Raw genomic sequence first — 14,754 nt, forward strand, 5'->3', positions numbered from 1 at the left:
GGTTTTGCAGCTCAGTCATGTGACCACAGCAGATGGCACAGCTGAGTATTAAAGTGGGTTCACCTGCTGTTTGCTCTCCTGCTTCCTGCTTTACTGCTATCAAATACCACCAAGGGAGAGCGAAGGAGTGAGGCAAGGAGCTGGGAGGGAGGGAGGTGAAATAAGAGTTGCCAGCTAGGACGGGAGGGAGGGAGTGCAGGTTTTAGAACGACAGCGCAGGAGAGCAGACAAATGGGAGGAGAGATAAAAACAGGGAGATGAGATGAAGGGATTATGAGTTAGGATGAGGGAAATATGTGCAATTGTGCACACGGAAAGCGTGCAAAAATGAATCCTCTGCATTTGTTCATTTATATCTTTCTCTTAATTTTCTTCTGTGTTGTTTCCGTTTTGCTCTCTCCCTCTCTCTCCCTCTCTCTCTTCGTCATAAGGCTGAAATCATAAGCTCATAATGATGGGATGTGGTCTAGGATCCATTTAACACCCGTTCCAGACCAGCGGATGAGTACAGATAGAGGGGCTTAAGAGGCGCACAAAGTAACTATGACTGATTGCTGAGACTGGTGACTCCAAGGGACATCCTCTATGTAATTCTCTTAGTGTAGCATAATATCATTTATCCCACAAATAGGCATATGACCCCGCAGTACCCGTGTCACTCAGAGTTCAAGACTCTGGGAGTGCACTCGAAGGACAGGACACACTCATAATTATATACAATCGGGTTAGCGCACACACATAAACATACATTATAGTTTATCCACATGCCTGCGCTCTGCACTAATGGCGCTGAATAAACACAAGCACACACGGTTACAGATAAGAAACATCATTCACACATACAGTAGACACACATGCTCATTACATATGCATAACCAGCATAAAGCGCTGAGGGCACTGCTGACTAATAGAAGCACTCTATGAGGCCCGCAAACATAAGCGTGTTATCAGTGATGAATTCCACCACACCTACCCACCTTGACAGCAGTCCAACCGACAGCCTCCTCGGCTGCTATCTGCCCTCTACAGCCCTGCTCCTGGGCTGTTTGAGAATGAGTGGCAGGTGTGTGTAAATGCTGGTGCCGATATGTCACAGGCACCAATCTGCAGTCCCCGGGGATTCTACTGGGAGTTCAGCCTGAGTATCACACCGCGGAGAAAACAATTTCTGCTGCCAATACTCCCGCGCAGATGAGAAATGTTTTAATATTTGCTGCTGCTTTATGGCTGCTGCTGTGACAGTGATGGAGAAAATGTCAGCTTTTTCCACCCTTAAATGCCACTCTTTGTCTCAGTCTGTTTCTTTTCATTGATCTCTGCCTCTGCCTCGGAATCAATAAGGTCCACCAAACAGTCGCTTGTCTGAGAATGCATTGCCGTTTTCCCCTTCTCAAACCTTTCAGCAATGCAGAATTTCGCACTTTACTTTCTTTGCCTAATTAGTTATCCGATACGAGCCTGGCTTGTGTAAGGCAACATGTACAAAAGGAGAAATAGCGTTGTAATTCCACAGCTGATTTAGTTGTCAGTCACTGGAAAGTCGTGCCCCCCCATCCACCCTCCCTGTCGAGAGAATGTGAGTAGGGATGGGTATCGAAAACCGGTTCTTGTTGAGAACCGGTTCCCACTGTTTCAATTCCTTGGAATCGTTTGCCACTTTTAAAAACGATTCCCTTATCGATTCCAGTCGCCCCGAATGACGTCATCACGTTGAGTAGCGTCTTTTACCCAGTAGGAAACACGGCGCCTGAGCGGCACAAACGCTCAAAAGTTTGGTTACACTTTATGAGAAAGGATGACAACAGGGCAACGTGCAATACTTGCAAAGTAGAGATTTCATCAAAGGGAGGAAACACTATGAACATGCAAAAGCATTTGCTCAAAAAACACGCGATTGCTTTCAACGAATGTCGTGTTTTTGATCCGCTCCGGACTAGCGAAGCTCAACCCAGCAGCAGCGGTAGCGTTTCCACGTCCTCTCCCGTTAATACTGCAGGTAACTAATCAATTAGCATTGCATATTATGTTAGCGCGATTTACCTTATTACAAAACCTGCTATTACTGTGCGTTGCATTTAGATAACCATGATGAGAGAGACAGAGTCTGGCTGGCTCAGATGCTGGCAGTTGTCGCTGCAGTCTACCGGCAGCGTCTCCTTTCAGGCCAGGATAGACGAATGTCACCGAGCAGTGTCTAAGTTTGTGGTCAAAGGCTTGCACCCATTTGCCACAGCAGATGCCCCCGATTTCACTTTGGTAAGTGAATGTGTTTAATTGTAGGCAGGACATTACTGGATATTCTTGTGTAATTGCTACAGAATAATTTATGTTAAACTTTGTTATTGCTACAGGAGAATATTTATTTTATTATTTTACATATACATTTTTTTTTCCTGGGGACCCTGTGACACCCCATTGAAGAGCCGTAGGCTGGATCTCTTAAGATCTCACTGTTGGGTTTGTAAGGCCATGTTACTCCTAAATTTCTATCTTGTTCAAAGAGAAGATATAAAACAAAGTTCTAAGCTAATTGACTTTAGTGTTCTCCTTTAAAAAAAAAAAAAAAGAATCGATAAGGAATCGAATCGTTAAACAGAATCGAAAATGGAATCGGAATCGTTAAAATCTTATCAATACCCATCCCTAAATGTGAGTATGCTCACTTTACTTTCTTTGGCAGAGTTGTAGTGTTGTGTGTTTTGTCTAACTGCAGCAACATTTGGACCAATAATAGCAGCACAAAGAAGACAACAATGCCTCACTTCTTCCCTCCAGCTACTCCAGGGCTCAGCAGAGGCTTGTCAATAGTAACTGACCCAAACTTGCACCCTCATGGGGTGAAGGGTAATTCAGTCAGTGTTGTCACTCAGTTGCAGTCCCTCTTCTGCTCTCCCCTCTGGTGCAGCCACAAAGATAGAAGAACAAAGGAAAAAGAGCACTAATAGTTTAAGGCTCGACCAGGATAGTGAATGTTTTCCATTGGCTGTGGCCTGTAGGAAAAGATGGGTGCTGGGCCCAGTGTCAATCTCAATCAGGTTCTGTGATGTCAGGAAAATATACTCACACTTCCTTAACATCACACATTTCATTCAATGGATGAAAGTTTAAGATTAACACAGGGATAACAATGGGTCTATTTAGCCAAATCACTGATTCTGGGGTCATTCGGGGGGCGTCGGGCAGCGCGATGATATAATGTAACGCATCACTTCTCTTACACGTCGTCGGGGCAGACAATTAAAGGTTTGTTCTCATAAGAAATGTCATCCATTCCTGAGGGTGGAAGAGGAGGAAGAGGAGGGAACGTGAAACTGATCCCTCCAGACTTTCTGGACAATGCATTTACTGAAACACTCACACACACATTGCTATATTCTACCATAGCATATAAACACATGCAAAGAATTCATATGCTCTTAAAATGTAACAATAGATAAATATTCCTCTTCCATAAAGACAGGAAGCAGATGCACAATACCTGGAAGCACCAAACTTTACTCATATCGCAGGCAGTTACAGGTCAATTTTTAAAGCAAGTTCACCACTTAAAAGCGTTTACAGTTCACTTTAACAATTTACATGTTTTCCCTGTGGTCCACTACAGTTCAATCAATATTTACAGCATGAGCAGCTGTCTCCCAAATCCTGTTTCTGACCTTTCATGTTATTCTGGCAGTCAGCGTACAAGCAAACAAGTTGTTCACCTGCTGTGCAATAAAGAGCAAAGAGCTTTTGAACTATAAAATGCTGACTTGTTTCAGGGATCCAAAGACTTGTAGCGTGTTTCATGAAATCAGTTCAAACGCTTTAAATAAATAATTCTAGATTGTGGGGAAAAGTTTCTTTAATGATGAGAGCTAGATGGAAAAACTGATTGCGCTTTCTTATATGTCAATAATATAAAGGCTAGCTCTGCCACTGTTTATTTTAAATATATAAACATGTTCATCTTTGCAATGAACAACAATAGAAATAAAGAATGTGACACATAAATGGACTCTTGGAATGGTTAAATCTAGTGGTGTTCAGATAATGCAGCTACCTAGGGTACTGCTGAAGGCTGATGAATGGAATCAAAACAGATTTTGAGAGAAAAGTCAATCTAATTGGCAACAGATTTGAAACATTACATTCAGTTAATGCGTCTCTCCCGTCCAGGGAAATATCTGCATTTGACTGATAACAGCAGCTATAATCTGCTTTTGAGTTCCTGTGCCTTAATACACATTGTTTAAGTCTTATTGGAGATTAAGTCTCGGAATTTCAGGAGCGGGACCGCGCTTCCAGACACACTTCTTCCGGTTCTCATCTATATATGTTCACCGAGAAGACCAAGGAGCTCATCGTGGACTACAGGAGGAATGCTGACCCACACCCACCCATCCACATTAAGGGGACGGCTGTGGAGCGTGTGAGCAGCTTCAAGTTCCTGGGAGTCCACATCTCCGAGGATCTCACCTGGACGACCAACTGCTCCAAGCTGGTCAAGAAGGCTCACCAGCGCCTCTTCTTCTTGAGGACTCTGAGGAAGAACCACCTGTCCTCAGACATCCTGGTGAACTTCTATCGCTGCACCATCGAGAGCATCCTGACCAACTGTATAACAGTCTGGTACGGGAACTGCTCTGCCTCGGACCGGAAGGCGTTGCAAAGGGTCGTGAAAACTGCCCAGCGCATCGCCGGAGCACCACTTCCTGCCATAAAAGACATCTACAGGAAGCGGTGTCTGAAAAGGGCTGGGAAAATCATCAAAGACCCCAGTCACCCATCACATGGACTCTTCACCCTCCTGCCCTCTGGGAGGCGCCACAGGAGCCTCCGGACTAAGACCACCAGGTACCGGAACAGCTTCTTCCCCACAGCTGTCAGACTCCTGAACTCTGCCTCCTGACATCTGACCCACGTTAAACTCATGGACTGAACATACACACACCCACAATGGACAACTGTACCCTCAAACACAATAATAACATGGACTGAACCACCACTCACAACCACTAGCACTTTATATAGCCTCTGTAGAAACTATCTACACCCTCACTTATCTTAACTGCACTACTGTATAGCTCTGTGTAAATAATCATTCTGTACATTCAATAATCTTTAATCCTACAACTGTTTACAACTTGCATAGTTCCCATTTCTGTATAGCTGTATATCCCAGATTCTGTAAAGTTATTTATTTCATATTCTGTATAGTTTTTCATATTTATATCCTGTTCATAGCCTGTACATAGCTTGTACTCACTACAGCCTGTACATACTTATAGTTATAGAATATTCACAACATACTTCATACCGTGTACATTATAACATACCATAATAGACCCATTTCTGTAATATACTTACATATCTATATTATTGCTAATATATATTGTAATATATCTATATCACTAAAGCACTTCTGGATGGATGCAAACTGCATTTCGTTGCCCTGTACCTGTGCATGTGCAATGACAATAAAGTTGAATTCTATTCTATTCTATTCTAGTTCTACAAGCTCTTCATTCTCGTTTACATGCCCCACCCTCCCTCCCTTTTTCAATTCTTTAACTTCTATTTAGTACATGGGGATCTGCCAGACTCGGGACTCGCCGCCAGTCCCCCTCAAGTCCTTCCCCAAGCCGCAGCTCAATTCATGTCCAAGCCATTCACCTTTACCTACTAAACGCGGTCAAACCGAGTGAATAATAAATATAATACAGACATTTTTTCTTTCTTGGTGATTTTATAAAGTATACAGTAATTAATTTAGAAGTAAGCGCAAGAATAAATGAGGTTACTGAAAGCTGCAGCAATTAAACAACGGAAAAAAACTAGTTCATCTTTAGGACAATAAACTTAAGTGCAAACTATGATTCTGAGTTACATCTTTCAAAACTCTGGAAGACCCTCAGAAGGCCTGGAGAAGTGTCCATCAAGACCACTTAAAAAAAACACTCCCAGAAAGTCTTGCTCCTTGTATGCAAAATATATAGAAATGAGGTCTGGCAAAACTGGACACATTTGAATTGCATTACTAAGATCTGCTGGAAAATGATTGGACATCCTGTTAGAGCTTTGTCTACCTCCTGTGAACAACAAACACACAGGATTCTCCAGGATCCCTCACATCTTTTACATTCAGTGTTTGAGTGATTTCCATCAGGACGTGGACTTTGCTGTGCAGGATGCAGGAAACAGAGAAGGAGAGTCACTTTTCTCCCCACAGCAGTCCAGCTTCTCAACTGTGACCTTTTTCTGCTCCAGTATTACATTTGAATCAAGATTTCAGACAGCATATATGTTTTCATAGTATTAAAAAACTCTGACTTTGTTATTTTGGCTAGCCCATGCAGTTTCATGAGTTAAAGAGTTCTCTTCAATGGAAATTTGCAGTTTTCATGTAAGAAATATGGCATTCTGCTCCTCAGACTCTCTAATATTCTCTCTTAGTTCTCAATAACGTAAAGAACGTGACACTGTTACACACGCACACACACTGGCAGAGACAAGTCTTCAAGAAACATGAGTAAGAGAAACTGATGGTGTGTGCACACGAGGTCTTCAGAACACGTCAGCTGAGGTGCTACAGCTTGTCAAAGCAGCCCAGTGTCAGGTGACAAGGCATCACGCTGCCTCAGACAGAAATGGCCAAGTAATGTCTCAGCCAATGAACCACGGGCCATAGCTTTGTCCCTCCATCACAGCTGTGTCCAAACAGCAGCCTGCTGCTGTCACTGTTAATGTGTCTCCACATAAACACTTGCCTTAATCGCATCAGTGCTTCACGTTCATGTGACCTGGTATCATTATCACTTTGTTTCCACTCGCTTTGGGTTCTGATTTTGGATGTGCTCTGGTCAAAGTTAATGAGACCGCCTAATACTGTTTGCAGTCTAATTTTCAATCTGACAAATTATCTTCTGGCAAAGGTTTACCTTTTCTCAGCATATTGGCATATAAATATTCAGTTCAAGTGATACTTTTAAAGAAAGGTGCTTTGCTACTTTTGTATCAAAGAAGGCGATCCTTTCTATAAGTACTGAGATCTGCTGAGATCAACAGCAGCAGACAAACACATCTTGTAATATGTCCATTCACCCTGAAGTGGTCACTTGAGGTTAAGCTGTTCCCAGAATGGAAAACTCAACTCAGTTTGTTTTTTGTTAACATTTTTTGCCACTTTTTGACAGGTTAATTTACTGTTTCCGATAATTATTTTCAATTTTCTTAATATTGAACTAATAACATTTATTGAGTTTTTACATTAGTTTGCTTGTTTTCGTTGTTTATTTCATTCTTTGCCGTCTTCTTCTAGTTGTAAATCTGGTATTAGTGCGTTACTGTTATCTCTGAAGTATTAGTTGACTTTTAAATCACAGGATACCACATATCACAACATGTTTCCCTGCACCAATGACAATGAGCAGTGTTAAGTCACTGCTCTAAATTTCATGGGGAACTGGGGAGCCTAGGGAGTATATTCCAGGTTACTTCCACTTAATAAAATAAAGAAGTTGTTGTGCAATTGTTGCTTCTTTTCTTCTTCTTTTTTTCAAATACTCCCCCTAATCAGAAACATGAGCAATGAGAAGGTTTGACAACATTCAAACAATCACCAATCTCGTAGAACTTCTTGGAAACTTCTGAAAGGTAAACTAATCAGATAATCTGTTTGTTGAATGCAGCCATTAAACATAAGTGGTTTAGATTATTTTGCTAAATTGCTGGCTTGTTTTTAATTTACGTGCTCTTGTTTTTTGTTACACTGTTGATACAACGGCATGTTCCAACATTTAAGCTGTCACGAGTACAGTATTATGGTAACTGATAGGAATGCTTTTTTTTTAAATGCTTGTTTGTCCATTCAATCACCCACAATAGAAAGCATTAATATATGACTGTATATAGCCCTGATCTTTGACTCGTGCCAGTAAGACGTTGTCACTAGCTTCTGCTCGACTGTGAATAACAATATTTTCCTTTGATGTTTTGCAGTTCTAACAAAAGAGAACAATAGCTAACTATAGTTGAATCTAATTGAGCAGACAAATCATATTTTGGAGAAAAGATGATTTGTTTGACTGAATAGCGTTTGAATGCTGGTATTGTACAACATGTTTTCCTCTGCCACACATCTCATAGTATTCTGTCTAATCCTCTTTTCCAGTCTAGTATGAAAAAGGCCTTTCACTCTGTGGCCTAAGGGACATGAATAATGTTGATACAGAGGCTGTTTCATAAACTCCTAACACAGTAATCACACTCTGACAGATGTAGGCCCAGTGCATACACACACATGCATGCACGTTAACCCCCTCTTTCTTCTCCCAGTGACTCACTGCTCATACTGTATCAGCATAATGTCCACAGACTGATCCCGCCCACAGGGTCTGAGGGTTGAAGCAAAACTGGGTTCTAAATAAACAATGAATGACGTATGAGAAGGAGCTGCATGTGGTAATAAACGTGTGTTTCACAACAAAAAGGGACAGTCATAGGCCACAGACGCTGGCCATACCGCTCTAATGTGAAAACAGCCCTGCTGCCGGTAACTAGAAAACTGTTCACATGAAACGCTTTCAGTGTTTTTGACAGTCCCAGCTCACATCTGTGCTCCTTGCCCCCAAAACATAATTTTTCTCTTATTGCTGTGGATTATAAAATGAATGACATGTGACCAAATGCAGAACAATGGCCTACAATCTAACCTTTTGTCCCCTTGCTAAGTGGCAGTATCCTGGTATAGATTCTGCAGCGATGAAGCATGAATAGTAATTGTTTACCTGCAGTTGGTACAATGTCAACAGACTAATCCATCACATGAACACTGTCAACTTATTTATAGACAAGGGGGAATAATTCAGGCAAGTGGATGAAAGTTGAAAAGACAAATACAAGGACACAAATAGAAGCCCCATAGATAATCCTTTAAACATTTTTAATCAAGATGTCAGCAACAGGAAAGATGAATGAAGCATCTATCCATCTGTAATTAACTTGTGCATCATCATAATGTAGATATAATGTGATAAACAGCCCAGCGGTGATATACTGATACTAATAATGCGGTAAATGATTTAAAGTTCATCATCACTTGAAGTTTGCATTGTAATACTGAAGGTAAATGATTTGAGCTACATTGCCATTATGGCTTTACATTGTAAAACTTGGTGCTGAATGATATGAACTAGCGTATATCTTCGCGCAGGCATAATGCAGTATTGAGGATTAAAAGATTTTAATTATTATAGGAAGGCTAGAGAAAAGGGGTTCAGTGTTTCAAATTACAAATACATCTGGAATTTTTTGAAAGGGTGTTACTGGCAGTTTGTAGATAGCAATCTTTCTTTCTCATCTGACCAATGGGAATCAACACTTTGCTAGAAAAACAAAACTGTCATAAAACATTCCCAGTTCTGGCAGAAACAATAATCTCTTGGAAAATCTGTGTGCAATATGCTTATCCCGTGATCTCCTCTTTAACAGTATTCCTTTCGATTCTCAACCACCAGACGGCTATCCATCATTTCCTGCAAAAAATCCCCCCTCATTTGTTTATACACAAGAGATAAGGAAACACTGAGTGTACTTATGAGGAAATTGAGCATGCATCAATATTTTCCACATGAGCCTCATTTGAAATTTCAGAGAAATGTTCTGTGTCACTCTTTTTTACGTCTCCCACACACTTTGGGATGTGCTGTCAGGAGGTGTTCTCTCTCCAGTGTCTTTTTCATCAATTTGAAAAAAGAGGAGATGGCAGCACACCTTCAGACAGTCAGACATACAGTATGATGGCTGGAGGAGAAATGCAAAGAGACGGGAAAAACAAAACAAAACAAAACAAACAATAAAAAAAAACGCTCCTAATCTCTGCCAAGAGTGTTTCCTTTACTGCGAGATAGCGCAGATTTAAGTTGATGGGCCTCATTCTATCTGCTCCAAAAACTCCTGCTTCAGTCCTAACTTTCAATGTCATTGGATTTCTCTGCATGTTAGGTGGAGGTTGGTGTAGGCGGTGGGGGTGGCTTGGTGTAGGTGGAGGGCTGAGATTACAGTGAATGTCACCCTACCTCCTCTCTCAATCATCCACTTTCAATCCATCGCCATCCCGGGGTTTGTGAGACAGCTTGGCGATGATGCCAGTAAAATGGGATCAATAGCATAGGGAAAAACGGACCAGACAATCTCTTACCCCCTTGAACTTCTGTACCCATGATTGATTTGTCCCCTGCCACAGCACAGGAGACATTAGAGACAAGAAACATGTGTGTGACCATACGTGTGTGTGTGTGCGTGCATGCCCGTGCACCTGCATACGTGTGTTGAAAGCATGTGTTTCGTAAAAGTCTGACTTGTGTGTGTGTTTGCGTAGGTGTGTGTGTGCTCAGTGATTGATGATCTGAAGCGCACACACATCATCAGCAAGGCATTTGCGAGGTGTGTGAGTCAGGAGCTGTCATCCCCCTCAGTCTCCCCAAGCAGAGGCCTCGTCTGCTGATTTATAGTAAATCATTAAAATCTGCTTATTATTGCAGCAGCTCATCACCCTCCCCCCCCTCCCTCAGTCCCCCATAACCAGCCCCCCTCCCCATTTAAAACTTGCCACACCACTGCAGAGGCACACTGAGATAAGACTATACACGCAGAGTGATGGTCAGCAGATTCTGGCACATTAAATCCATTCTGACGCCTGTTTCAAAATAAATATCCCAGATGTCTTGTTTCATAAACATCGGCTGAAGAAGCCAATGAAAGAATCTGGCCGTGTTCCTATACAACAGCTGGAGCCGAGTGGACATATCTACCCACAAAAAAGAAAAAAAGAGAGATGAAGAAACTTTCTTATGGGTTCTCATGCTCACTTCTGCATAAATACACACATGCAGACACACACACACAAATCTGCACACCTCTCCTGTCTTCTGTCTTTGAATCTGAAAATGTGATGTGACTTGAACAATGACAGGTGTGTTTGTCAAGGATGTGGCTGTCACTTCAAATCAATGGACGAGAGCATCTTCCCAGGGAGACTTTCCACTTCTTAGGGTTTGACTGGTTACACTGCGCTTCGGTGCAGATTGGAGAACAGTAAGTTGTCAAAGTGGCATTCAGGGAGCCTTGCTTGGGTGTCATCAAATCGAATAAATAAATAAATAAATAAATAAGCTCATTTCAGTTTTTAGTTCATCAGGAAACCGTGTATAGGTTCCGTTGGCCATTATATACCGACTCATGTAGAGAAAAAGAAAATCGTTATGCGGGTGTCTATCCATCTGAAGATCGTTAGCATGAGCAAATCCGAGAATCACTGTTTTAAAGATGTACTATTCAAGGAAGTTGTGTAGGGCACCGAATAAAATGATGATAATCATTTCCACTGAATAACAAGTGAGAATCACAGCTTGTCTATTGTCGCTTTGCGGTGCGTGGTTTGTCAAATGCGTTTCAATTATAGCCTTTAACTTGAGGCACTATCACATCCACATGAAGTGATTTTAATGGAGTTTGGTGCAATTGTTTGTTATGCGAGACAGGTCTTTTCAGCAGAAAGTGAAGAAAAAAGTGAAAGAGAGAGAGGAGGCTTGAAACTCAAATCAGCTTTCGGTGAGAACGCCGCACAAACTGCCGAGCCGGGGAGCACCTATGGACTCAGATCGAGTCACTTCACGTCACTAGTATTTAACTGTAAACATGTACTGAGAAAGCTTTACTCTCCTGCATGTAAGCCAAAAATCCAAAACACGGGTGCTGGCATCTGATTTGCCAGATACAGCATTCTTGCTGTCTCCAGCACCCCCAATCAGTCTGTCCTGTCCCACTTTTTCTTCCCCCTCCTTCCTCCCCATCTTTTTTTTCTCCCTCCCTGATACAGTATAACAGCCTCCTCTCCATTCTGTCTCTAAAGCTCCTGGATCCTCAAAGCACAGGTGCAGGACTGCCGGGCTACAGCCCACAGGCCCTGGATGCTGAAACAGGAGAGGCAAGCCGGCACACATGCAGAATTACAACGCCTCCATTTCTCACACTGACATAATCCCCATGTTTTATTTGTCCCCTTGTAATTCTTTTTATATCTTGGGCTTATGTTCTTTGGCATCCATTCAATCCCAGCCTCGGGACACAGGGCTCTACCAGGCCCATATGTGTGCCTTGCTCCACTTAACGCATATTAGTTCCTTTGTAACTGTGACTAAACTGGCATGTCTCAGCTGGGAGATGTGCCGGCTTTGACTGACAGTCCATGTCTGGAGCCTGTACTTTGAGTCTCACGCAGACTTGTCAAACACGGGCTCTGTCAAAGCATCCTTCACTCTGCTGTCAAGCACAGGAACCATGGAGAGCTGCAGAAGGTTTGCAGCTCCAACCGCAGATCTCTGATTTACCTTATATTCTATATATGTGCATCTCTATGTGTGTGTGTGTGAGGGAACCAGAGAATGAACAGACTTCTCAGTGTTTTATTAGAGCTAAATTTTAGAAGCGTGTTGTTGGCATGTTCCCTCTTTCCCTTGGTAGGAAAAATCTGAGGGGTAAAAGCTAAGTGAAACATTTTTCATGCTCGCGTTTTGGCAAGATTGCCCGAGAAGGAAAAAAAAGGAGCGAGACGTGTATACCCCAATCAGATCAGTCACTAAAATTGCATCTAGAAAGCTTTTCCAATAACAGCTTGATATTAGGACTTCAGCGTGGTGTTGATGTATGTTATCTGCAGAGAAAATCTGTTAAGTCTGTGCCATGTGATGCCAACAGTCTTAAATATTGTTTTCACAACTGTGCAAGCTAATTACCTTTAATTTTTCATCTGTGCTCCAAGGGTTGTAAGAGATTGTGATTAGTGATTCATTACTTCTCATTACCTGGCCTGTCAAACTGTTTCCTTTACTTATTCAAGCTGATTAGCTGTACATGGCCCGCCTCTCTCAATGAGGCTGAGAAAGAGACCTCAAATATGATCTGCAGATCGGCAACAGTAACTAGTAGTAATAAAAGGATGGATAATAATGAGGACACGAGCAGAAATTAAAGGAAGACGAGAAGAACGGGAAATGTTGGTGATCGTTTTCATTGTGGGAAAAGAGAAGAAGAAGAAAAAACAAAACATCTGTTAGATGTGTTTAACCCTGTTTAACGTGTTTAAATGTTGCACTTTCAGACCAAAACACTTGGCGTAAAAATGGCTTGATTCCGACTTCAGGTTGTAAAGATAAACCCCGCGTCGACAGTCAGTGGGATGACATCTCTTCCTTTTCTCCAGAGAACGGTTATTTATAGGCGTCAGAGAATGAGGATTGATTTACTGCACGTAAACAGGATGTCATTCTCAGCAAAAGGTCAAGGTGAGCCAAAGCTTAGGCAAATAAAAATACAAGAATTTGGCATCTCTGCATTCTACTTGTCTGTCAAGCCAATCATATGCACACAGCCTTCTCAGATCAAGTGACAGCAGGGTCTAAAATTGAGTCCAAATGTAAATAAGCACTAAAAAAAAACACGCAGGCCTTCCTAAGCACAAAAATCCTGAGCGTGCTAGTGACAACGGTAGTGTGACATTAACTAAAACATTCATCACCATTAAGAGTAATTAACAAACTTCTTCAGCATTAATTAAAGTCCCTGCTTTAAGGGAAACTGTGCCTAATTAGGAGCTTTGACAGGATGAGGCTTTAGGGATGAACCATATCCAGAGGGCTGTTGGAGGGGTACAAGCTAGTGAATTTTCTAGAGTTTTCCTCCTCTTGTCACAAAACTCTGTGTCCTTGGTCAACTCAAAAGATGGTCTGGTCTAGCTTGGCACAGCCCTGAAAAAATATTGACAGGTATGACAGGCCTCCGATTAGCCAGTCAGCTGGAGGCCCAGACCTTGTCACCTGTCAGGTAGAGACATGAAGGGTGAATGAACAGAGGAGGTGGAGGAGGATGGTGCAGAGACAAACTTGGAGAAAAAAGAACTGGTGACATTCAGAGTTAACTGGGTACACACACGTGCGAGAGGCAGCTGTGAAAAAAACCAAACAACACATGTATATGGCGCCCGAGTCACCTGCAGAAGTGTTTGTGAAGCACTCCATTACAAAAACCAGAGGGTTTGAGGATGACAAATGTGTACCCAAAGAATCTGTGATTGGATCGGGGATTAAGGGGCTGCCATGTCTCTGATGGGAAACAGGCAGGAGACAGACAGACAGAGAGTGGAAGAAAGAGAAGGAGATGGAAGGAAAAGAAGGGTGGAAGGAGGACAGTAAACGAATGTCAGACTGCCCAGGCAGGGAGACAGAGTGGCAGAGTGGGTGGGCTTTGACAGACACATCTCACACAGGCTGACAGCTCCGTCAATAGCCCCAGGATGGCCGCCCTGATTGACAGCTAGCAGGTGGCGCATGAATGGAGTTGTCAGGCCGACTGTCAGTCAAAGTCACATCGCTGTGGCTACGAGGCCCCGGCTGAACAGGCACACAGCTGCCCAAGGTGATCTCTGGGTATACAGGCGGGCTTCTGGCACGGGAGGCTGAGGCAGCTCAGATCACGCTAAAATCACCATACATGGCCATAGCAGCACACAATAGCTCAGTTGATTGTGCCTGTGTTCCACTAGTGGATAGATCTGGCATATACACACATGATTGGTTTGACTGGATTGAAAAAAGTAGGGGGGGGAAATCATTTGAATGTACTATCGATGAATCTCTGCAGTTTTTCCATTTCTTTGGTTCCCCTTAATTGAGCATTGTTCCAGCACGAGGGCATGAAGCATAGGAGTTAATGGGC

This window comes from Rhamphochromis sp. 'chilingali' (genome assembly GCF_963969265.1).
Source record: "Rhamphochromis sp. 'chilingali' genome assembly, chromosome: 2".
NCBI lineage: Eukaryota > Metazoa > Chordata > Actinopteri > Cichliformes > Cichlidae > Rhamphochromis > Rhamphochromis sp. 'chilingali'.